Below are 11,793 nucleotides of genomic sequence, written 5' to 3' on the forward strand. Positions count from 1 at the left end.
ACTTTATTTTCAAGAGTGATACAATTTTGACATGGAGATGATGATGGTTTGTTTCTAAAAGTATCTAACTTAGATTTTTGTTTTAGAAACATTTTAGTATGTTTGACATATTCATCATGCAAGTCATTGAAAGCAGTTTATAATACAGAAGAATATAGTTGAGTATCGTTTACCTCTTCATCATCAGAATGATGAGATGCCATTAAAAAGAGATGTGCTTGTTCTTCATTTTGAGGTTCAGAGGCGGAACTGATATCGTTGTCTTCCCAAGCAATGTAGGCTCTTCGTCTTGTTTCATCTTCCCTTTGAAAGAATTCTTCTTCATATTTGGACAATCCATCTTCATGTGATAAGCCTTGTCACATTCAAAGCATGTGAAATTTTGGTTGGAAGTTGAGGCGTCGTTATTCTTAGTGAATTTCCTTGTTTGTCCAGTTCTAGCACCTTTGTTCCTCTTGAGGAACTTGCTGAATTTCTTCACAAAAAGACTCATGTCTTCCATCTCTTCCTTATCAGATTCATCTTCTAATGATTTGAATTTGTCCACTCTACCCTTGAGAGAGATATTCTTCTTTTTCTTCTCTTGCTCTTCATGTTGGTCAAGTTGGGTGAGTTCTAGTTTGTGTTCTTGCAATTTTCAAAATAATGCAGCCCAAGACATTTTCGATAAACTTTTCTTTTCAGAAATGACTGTTACCTTAGGTTGCCATGTTCTGGTGAGTGATCTTAGAACTTTTAAGTTGAAGTCACTATTTGATAGGACCTTACCAAGAGCAAGAAGGTGATTTGTTAGATGAGTAAATCTCTTTTGAAGATCCATAATCTTCTCTCCTGGTTTCATACAAAAAATTTCGTATTCTTGAGAAAGAGTGTCGAGTCTAGATCTTTTTACCTCCTTCGTTCCTGAAAGTGCGCATGTCAAGAGGAGCACTTTGGAAAGCTTTCTCACTACGTGTGTTGGTTTTGATGAGGACAACTTGTGTTTATAAGAGCTTGAAGATCATCAACAAATCAACGTGCTTAAGTCTCAAGATTAGTATTAGACTTAGACTAGTAATTAGTTTAGGTTGAGTCTAAGGCTTAGGTAAACTCAATACATGTCTCATATGCATAAAACTTTAAATCATTTTAGTTTTGAGATATGTCATTTATAATATGTCCATGCATCACATGATATATACATGTTATTTGTGCATCCTAGGCATAAACTTAGTGTTGAACATGTATAAATTAAGTGCATAACGTATTTGAGTTTTTCAATTTGAAAATACACTTGGAACTATGTCGTTAATCGATTAAGATGTGTTTTAATCAATTAACATAAGTTTTTGAAAAGTTGTTGTAACAGAAAACTTGGAAAATAGAATCAATTACAATTTTGTAACACGTTAATCGATTAACCAAGGTTTTAATCGATTAACTGGGCTGCAGAAGTGATTCTTTATAAACTGCATTTTTAGAACTTAAGCCATAACTTTCATGATAGAATTTAAGAGAGTTAGAGCATATTTCGTGTTAATTGTTGCATCTATATGACATTGCATTTGTGAGATTAGAAAAGAGAATATTCTATGCTTTAGGATTGAGAGGCATTTCATGTTTAATTTCTCATCATTTCATCTCACATGTTCATGCATTCATTGATGTCTTTGTGAAGATTTAGTATTCTGTAAAATCTGTTTTTAACTAATGCATCATCATGTTATATGAGACTTGTGTTAGAGTTGTAGAGTAAGGTCTTAATAGTTTAATTTGAGCATCATAATTGCTTTAGTTTACTCTATGTTTTTGCTGTGAAAAGTGTTGTAACATTGGGAATCTCAAGGTGTCTTACCACCAACGAGATTGTGTTGTATCTTCATTAGCTTAGAGATCTTGATAGAAAGAATAGGTTCTTGACTGGAGCTACACCGCAAGAAAGGTTTTCTTGGGTGGTAGGAAGGGAGTCAAACCAAGGGATAAGGTTCTTTAATTTCATGGAAGAGTCTAAGTGTTGTAATTGGAAGAATTGTTTGTAAAACGTTATTTCAATTATAGTGAAGAAAAATCTCCCAGATCAACCGAGAGGCCTGGATGTAGTTTGCAAGTGGACATGCAAACGAACCAGGATAAAAAATCTTGTTGCAGGCTTTTTCTTTCCCTATCTTTTTATTGCCTTAATCGATTACTTTGTATAGTTGTTTTAATTGTAATATTCTGTTTCTATACTATACTGTTGTAACTCTGATATATCTGTTAGCTCTGTATATTTGTTTCAATCTCGGTTGATTGTCGTGCAAGAAACCGAATCTGTTTGTGTAATCTGAGCTATTTTAACCGATTAAGTTGATTGCGTTAATCGATTATTCTGTGTCTGTTAATCGATTAATCTGGGGTTATTTCAGCATTAATTGTTGGTTATTTCAGCATTATTTGTTGTTTTTTTTGAAAAGCGGATACTCTGACCGCTACACCTATTCAACCCCACCCCCCTCTAGGTGTATTTTAGCCATTGATACCTAACAGTTCCTTCATGTGTAGTCTCTAGAGTATCCCACATTTTTTTCGCAGATTTGCAGTTTGATACTCTAAAGAACTCATAAATGCCAAGTGTTGAAGTGAGGATGTTCTTTGCCTTGAGATCATACTACACCTTCTTCTTATCTTCATCATTCCATGCAGATTTGGGGTTTACTTCCCTTACATTGTTCACAACGGTGAACGGTTCATATGGTCCTTCTTCAATTGTGTTCCATATATCAAGTCTTGAGATTCTATGAAGATTCTCATTCTGATTTTCCAGAAATCATAGCACTCTCCAACAAAGCTTGGAGGGCAGTTGATGTTGGAACCTTCTCCTAGGAATAATCTTGAGACCATCTTTGATATAGGATCAAAATTGAGAATATCTTACTCAAAAATAGCTCTGGTCTCAATTGTAAGACTGAGATTGCAACTAGGGGTGAATTAGTTGACTTAAAATAATGACCACTTTTTCTGGAAAATTGAGAGTTAACGTGAAGTGGAAAATATATGCAGAAAATTAATAAGTAAAATCAAAGAGATAAAGGAGAAGAGAATACACAATGATTTTTATATTGGTTCACCTTCTTGTCCACCGAAGGCTATGTCTAGTACTCTTGCAGCATAATAGATTTTTCCACTAAAGATTATGAGTTGCAATTACAATATCTCATCACCCCGAGATCTCTATGTACCTTACACACTCCTTAATCTTTATTCACCTTTGGAAAACATCTTTCCAAGTGATTCTAATCCCCTTTCTTATCACACTCGTGCAAGAAAGTATTCTACAATAATAATGAAGAATGTTCAACAATGGCGGAATTGCCTTTACAAGTATGAAAGTAATGTAACTTGCAATCCAATCAACTCTTTGTATACTTAGTAATAATACTTTGTATAAGTTTGTAAACTTGAAACACTTTCATTTTAAGCAACTTCAGAAAAATCAACTTTGAAAGTTTAAGAACTTGTTGCAAAAAGTGCAGAAAATAATATCAGAATATGTTGTATGTTGTGATTGTGAGTTTCAATGCCTTTATATAGGCTTTCTAATCAGCCAAAGTATCTCTTTGAAATGGTAGGAATTGATTGGAATGAAAACATGTTTGTTGGGTTAAAACTCATTCACTTTGAATTTGAAAATCTGATTCAACAACTCTCATTGATCGATTACAACATTAAGTAATCGATTACTCAAATGTTCTGTCTACTGATCATTTATTTTCGAATTAGAGTAATCGATTACAACAAGTTGAGTAATCGGTTACTCAACTTTAATAACACTAGTAATGTGTTACTCAAAGACAGTAATGGATTATTCTGATTAGTTTTAAGTTGGATAACTCTTTTCTCACACACGTAACTTGTTACTTAGATGAAGTAACTCGTTACACACTATTTTTGAAAATTGTTTTAAGTATTTTGAAGTGTTTCAATTTTATTTTAAAAATAGTTTAAGCATTACTACTATTGTATAATCAAGAGTATAAGATGGAAGTACCTATTTAGACTTAGACTAAAAGTCTTGAATATCTTGAAGCTTGAATCTTCATTGTCTTCATAAGTATTCTTCATTTTCTTGTTTTTGGCGATGTTGGTGTCTTCATCACAATCGTGCCAAGGTCAGAAGCAAAGATCTTCTTCAAACTTATATGAATTGAAATTTTGAGGAATTATTTTTGTGGGAAATATTTACTTGCTAATAAAATGCTTATGTGTTTTTCTGCTAAATAACTCATTGGCAATTTTTTTAACGATTAACCTGTACTTCTAACAGGTCAAGCATTTGGAAAGGAGTTTTATTTTTATGATAATAAACGCAAGGCCATACCTGATCCTCAATTGAAGAGATATATTGCGAAGGCCAGAAGCATTGTTTCCGAAAATGACATCATAGAGATGATACTCTTTCCTGTGGTAAATGAGGCTTCTCAGGTCCTCAATGAAGGTATTTCAGTTAAAGGAACTGATCTTGATATTTCATTTTCCATTGGAGTATAGATTTCATTAGGAGTTTAACTCATCCTTACATATGCTGCAAGAATCATGTTTCTCATAATTTTATAGCATGTTTATTCTCATATCACTTCACAACTTGTTATTACTCATTGAACATATTTCTTCGGATCTCCAGTCAGTTATGTTGGGTTACCATCATGAGCGATCCTAGTTCTAAGGGAAATAGTCCCATACTCTTGGAGGTATTATGGATTTTCTCTCTAGCTAGTCCTTTTGTCAAAGGATCTGCTAAGTTATTCTCAATGCGTACATAATCCACTCTAACAACTCATGTAGAGAATAACTCTCTAATAGTGTTGTGCTTAGACAAATTTGTCGTTTCTTACCTTTATAAAAGCGATTATCAATTTTTGCAATAGGCATAGTACTGTCAAAATGGGTTAATACATCTGGTATAGGTTTTTCCCATATAGGAATTTCTGCAAGCAAGTTTCTCAACCAACTTGTTTCTTCATTAGTTATTGCTAGTGCTATCATATCAACTTCCATATTGGATTGAGTCAAAATAGTCTATTTCTTATAGGACTTTGGATAGTTCATCTCATCATTTATGGCTTCTTGCCACAAATCAACATACAAAAAAGTCAAAACTTCTTGGAGAGTTGATGGATTCTCCTCCAATATATAGACGATATAATCAGGTCTATACTATCTAGTAGTTGTTGCTCTCTTACTTATTCTAGGTTCTATTTCAAACCTTTCATTTTTATCATGATCTCTAATCACACGTATGTGACTAGATAATGCGCCCCGTTATTCCTTAATTTTAAAGGGATTTCTTTTTTTGTTGAAATCAACATCATTTAGATTCAATGATCACTTTTACGTTAATGTTATAAAACCAATACGCCTTGTTGTTTACAACATACCCAACGAATACACATTCATAGGCTCTTTGAGTTTAACTCTCTAGAGGTATACCATCAGAAATGATTTCATGAGCAATTCTCTGTATCTCATTGAACTGAGACTCTACTGATTTATCATCAGTCATCTGATACTTGAGGTAGCAAATATACTTTTTAGTCTCATATTTCTCAATATCACATTTCTTTTCAAGTGCATACCAAATTAATTTACCAGACTTGTATGGACTTACTAATCATAGAGATAATCATTTCCATTCCATAGAGCTATATTAATAGCTAGTTTATCCATTTCCTCTTTTCCAGCCTCATCTGACACCACTGGCATATCAGTTTTAGAACGTGAGCAACATTTCTCATAGTGAGAAAATATTCATCTTATGTTGTCAATATTTGAAATTTGTCTCGTCAAACCGAAATGGTTTGTTCAAGTCATAGTTGTTTGGTCCAATAACATTATCTACGAATGTCATTATAGTAGAAACATCTTAAAATTATTGTTACCATAATTTGCAACAATTCTAAATGACACGAAATAATACTTATTGGCTGAGTCACGACCAAGTCAGTCTCTTTAAGATGTTTCGTGGCACTGCTCAAAATGTGCAAGTAGACTATCGACCACGCCGTCCCCAAGATAAAACAACCAAAATCTATGTTATCGAATTCTTACTATACTGTAAGAACCAATCTCGAATACACTCACCATAATATGGCTATTAGTGCCAATTCTTGAAATTCCCACAATATGACTAACAATGTCAGTTCTCGAAATTCCCACAATAAGGCTACCCATGCCAATTCTTTTCCCACAATCTGACTATCAGTATCAGTTCTCGAAATGCGCACAATATGGCTACATATGCCAATTCTTTTCCCTCAATACGACTACGAGTGACAGTTCTTGAAATGCCCACAATATTGCTACTCGTGCTAATTCTTTCCCCCAATACTAACTACTAGTCCAGTTCTCAAAATGCCCACAATATGACTACTCGTGCCAATTCTTTTCCCTTAATGCTGACTACTAGTGTCAGTTCTCAAAATTCCCACAATTTGACTGCATGTGCCAATTCTTTGTACCATGGAAAGAGGGAGAGAAATTTGCCGGAAATGGATCGGCGAAAAATATGAGGGAGAAATAAAAATTTGAATAAAAGCCCATTCAACTTAGGGCAAGTAAATATGAAGGAATGAGGCTTCAATTTATAACATGGGATTTTTTTCAAGTTCCTCATCTTTCCCATGTGGGACATGGGAGAAGTTTTTTTCAAAACTCTTCTATATGAGACTTGAGAAATTTTTAGATTTCAAACTCAAATGTTCCCACTAATGGCTTCCAACAAACCATGTTCCAAAAATAACTAACTTTAAATAACTAACTAAATAACTTGTAAAAGAAGTCACCTACTTTACAACAAAATTACAAGCTTCTAATCTACAAAAGGTCCCTTCATTCTCACCCTTTAATTGCCTATCTAATTTAGTGACAATGATTTAGCAATTCTCTACTGTAATTGGAACTTTTGGCTACTGCATAGCTTCTGATTTGTTGCTTGTAGGATCGGAAGTTAATTTTGACAATGTGTCATAATTTTCTCTTTTCCAAATTAACTTCTTAGTTGATATGTGGGAGACTATCATTCACCTATTCAATAACTCGTCTCAATTTTTTTTACTGCCACGAAAACCAAGGATCAATCGCAAAGTTAGCTAGAAGTTTGAATGACCTTTATCTATGATCAACCCCAAAGCTAGAAGCTTGAATGACCTAAATTTCTTCTATTTGAACCAACATGCATTAGTCCACATATCATTATATATAGATATGTGAAAATATATTGATTACTAGGATTTCAAGAAATGTTATAAAAAATGATTTTGATCAATTAAATACTTATTGTGACTTTTGAAAAATGTTAGTTTCTTAGGCTGTAAATTCAATTGTATTTATTCAAAGTTTTAACCATTTTTCTTTCGAAAGTTATGTAAAACACCTCACTACTAGGCGCATTGACTTGTTTTAAGAAGTCATTGAAGAGGCATTCCTCAATATTTCATCACCACGAGAGCAATGTTGAACTAGTCCTACAAATGTTGAGCAATTCCTCAAGTCCTCTGAGTTGTACAATATCTTTAAGATTATTTTTTTTTATCTTTAACGTACATTTGGAAGTCTATGTTCGGAATAAAGATCTGTTGTTTCAAACTATATCTCAAATTGTGTGCCGCATAATAAAAACATATCATATCAATTAATAATGAATGTTTAATTTTGTTTAATTGACATTACGTGTTTGCTTTGATAGAGACATAATTTGAGACAGCAGTTCATAGTTAAAGCATGCTGCATTTGCATTAACAGTTTCTTTGAGCTTCTTTTTTCCTAGGATATTTGAAGTTAGTTAATAACATAACATAAAGGTGTAGAGAGAAAGACATTGTCCAAAACCAATCAAATACTTCTTCTTATTAAATGGGAAGTAGTCATATATAAAGGACTTTGGATGAATGTAGTGAAAAATGATAAATCAAAGTTTTGTTTAGACAAATGGATTGGTAGCTTTTCTCTCAATGATAAATTCCTAATGCTATTTTTAAACTCCCTACATAAAAAAATACTACAACAAACATAGGAATTTTGGATGGCATGAATTGGAACTAGAACCTCACATTGTGAAGATGATTCTCCAATTGGGAAATGCAACAACTTGAAGAGTTATGACAATGCCTTAATGAAGTCTCCTTGGACAATTATGGACACGATAAAACCTATTGAAGGTTTGATAGGGAGCATATTTTCAAGGTGAAATCATTTTCACAAACTATTATGAAGCAATGCAGTGTGTCCAATGACATAAAAAATGTGTTGCTTTGTTTGGCCCTGCTGAAAGCAAAGCTTCTGGTCTGGTTTGTCCTGTTTCCATGACTTAATACAAAGTCAGGAGAAGCAAATATTGGAGGAATACAGAGAAATTGGATTGGTTCAACCTGTTTGTCAATTTGTTGAACCAATTGATATCTAATATTCATATAAAGTAGAGTATAGGGCGATGGTATTTTCTCTAAACTTATATTCAACATCCATAGATAAGAGGTGTTGTTTAGGGATAAAGAAATGATGTTGATCCTGGGATAAATGGCAAAATCGCAATCATTTGCAACATTGCCCTTAATTTTGAAAGGGGTATTAACTGAGTTGTCCTATTAGCGGTGAATGTTTATGTGTGTTGCACCAACAGAACCAAGTCTCTCATAAGTTAAATCATCAATAGACATGTTCATATACCAACATAACAAGTTCCCTCTAAACTTTTAATCATGATTCGCCATTGGTTCTCATGCAATATTTTATTGCTTGATGAAAATCATTGAACTACACCTTGATATAAAGTTATTGCTCTTTAAGTATTTGTTGTATATCACGAAATGATCTTAATAATTTTTTATGTTCTTTCTCATTTCTTCTTATAAATATTGATTATAAAAGACAATCAATGGGTATTATATAACTTTCATAAATATTTGGAGTAAAGGGAAAAAACATAGGGCGGGAAACAAGGGAGCGTTAGAGTGGATTTACATTTTATCATAAAATTATGCTCATTAAAATCCATCGCTCTCTATAGATGTGTCCAATGAATTTGTGGACAATGACATTAAAATCCATCGCTCTCTTGAGTAATAACATTTTCTATAAGGTGGAACATAAATAAAGTTGTTTATCGACTTGGACCTTTGTATAGTAAGTAAAATTTATATTTTCTTAAAGTGACTTGTAGTCTTCAACTTTGTCTCTAACATTAAACCATACACAACCTTTTTACTAGGAGTAGAAATTAAAGCTCATGCACGTCAATCCTCATATAGTAAACACTCCAATTTTTTTTCCAAACTTTCATATAGGAAGCGACTCTCACTTCCATATTCTTATAGGTGAGTATATCAAAAGTACTCTTATAATTAGGTACTCCACTTTATATATAGTATAGATCTTATTAAGAGTTTCTATTAATTCATTCTCTTATTTCTTCAAGAATTATGCTTCTTATATAATTACTTACAAAAACGTGTTGAACCTCATATATGTTAGAAAAAATAGTAATGATATTGAAGCACTATTAGTCGAGTCTTGAACTAGGTTACTCTCTTTAAGACATTTCGTGGTACTACAAAAAATTGTGCAATCTAACTATCAACCACGACATCTTTAAGATAAAACAACCTAGATTACTATATCTGACACCCACTACACCGTAGGAACCCTTAGAAATTTACATCCAAAACTATGGCTAACACCACTTTAAAGTACCATAGAAAGAAAAAGGGAGAACATAACCATAAATGGTTCATGTGATAATGAGAGAGAAAAAGAAGAAGCTGAGGAAATGTTAACATCATGTAAATTTTGTAAAGAGCTAAATATACTCTATTCATAAGGTTGGGAACCTAAACGGTTAGAAAGGCAACAACCCATATCACATGGTACAAAAACGAATGGTTAGATGAAGTGCAAGGGGACGTGCGCTGACTTGTGTCCAACATTCATAACATGTGTCTCGAATGTGCCAAACTTTCAAAACAATTGTCTGACATGTCCTTACATGTGAGACCTTGCTGACGTGTTGTGGTCTATTTTTTTATTAAAAATAATCATTTTGTTTGGGTTACATCCCATGATGTCCGACTACTTATAAATACTCTTCAAATATTTTTCTACATAATGTGAGACTGGTTTTTTTTATTTCACCCTCTAAAAAACAACATTATTATCTCACGACTTGTTATTACATTTTGAACCATCACAACTGACTCGGCCTTCTAAAGAAATAGTTTCGTTCTTTTAGAATTTTTTTAGTACTTTCCCACTAATTAATTCTTTAGTCAAATAATTTGCTATATTTGTGCTTACATGATCCACAGTTACAAGTTCTATTAAAAATAGTTCTCTAACAATATTGTGCATAAGACATATTTGTGGCAAATATTACAAGAAACAAAATCATTATCAGAAACAATATAAAGATAAAACTAATCAAGTATGATAATCATTGTTAGAGGATATTTCGATTAATACATTATTATATTATTTATGATTAAGTTAATATAATTTTATTCGAATTTATCTATAATTTATAATTATCATGTTAGTTATATTATTAACTCAGATAATATTGTTGTAAGTTATCATATACACTGAAATTTTAAAGCAAAAACAAATTACTAAAAGTACAAGATAGATAAATATATTGAGGGAAGATGAAGTATCAAAAGACCATAGGATTCAATATAGTCTCTCAATCTTTTCAAAACAAAACAACTATATAATATCAGTAATATTTTTTATTAACTTTTATTTTTAGAATAAACTAACGTATAGGAAGACGTACTCATGGCTTCTGACATGCTGAATAATAATGGGCAAAAAATATAAAACTAGCTTTAGAAAGATAAAATCCTAAAGTACTAGGAACGAAACAAACAAATTTATTAAGCATTAATTTTTTCATCATTACTCTCAACCATGCATGCATGAGATGAGGGTTTAGATCCTCTCTAATAAGTCTCTCCAAAACTGGAAAAGATCACAATTCATAAGATAAGGCTTAGCGACCAGCACTATTCCGAGGTTGAGCATTTTATGGTGGAGGAGCATTTTGACGTGGTGGAGAGTGTCCAGGGTTAGCATTTGCACGTCGAGGTTCACTTGGGAAACGAAAATGCATAGTTTTACCTGGTTGATTATATACCATATGACAATATGAACCCTTATGTATTGCTAAACTATGTTCGTTGAAGAACATTGCTCCACACTGATTGCATTTTGCATCCCACACCATGATTATTATCAATCCTCAATTTTCTATATTATGCTTAGAGGTGATTGATGCATATATGCTTGAGTTACTTAGCCATGTATTAATATATACCACATCATGTTTACTTGCTGCAGATCTCTAAAGAGATACGATTTAAAATAGCTAGTTAGGATATGCAATTATGACTGAGATATAAAAGAAAATTAAAAGATAAGTATTTGGCTAATTGTCATTCTAAATAAATTATTTATGTGATTGTGCGTTAAAATTAAACTCAATTATTTCAATGATTGAAGATAATATCCTTTTCAAGGAATGGTTGAAGATAAAATTTATAAAGATACGATATAAAGATTATAAAATATTTGCAGGGGAAAATATACCATATAAAGATTATAAAAAAAAACAAAATCCTATAAGATACAACATAAGATAAAACTATTTGAGTATGGTAATCATATAATGAGTGGGGATTACTTCTCTAAGAGTGAGTTTTTTAAACTTACTCCTCATTCAAACTATCAATTTTATGAATATCTAATACTTTAGATCTACTCACTAATTCAAATTATTAATTTCCCTGT

General features: G+C 32.3%; 1 pseudogene; it reads left to right on the forward strand.

Moving 5' to 3' along the window:
• LOC109333906 overlaps positions 1-4,506 on the forward strand; it is a 16,075-nt pseudogene extending 11,569 nt beyond the window's left edge.

Source organism: Lupinus angustifolius, chromosome LG19 (genome assembly GCF_001865875.1).
Source record: "Lupinus angustifolius cultivar Tanjil chromosome LG19, LupAngTanjil_v1.0, whole genome shotgun sequence".
Classification (NCBI taxonomy): Eukaryota; Viridiplantae; Streptophyta; class Magnoliopsida; order Fabales; family Fabaceae; genus Lupinus; species Lupinus angustifolius.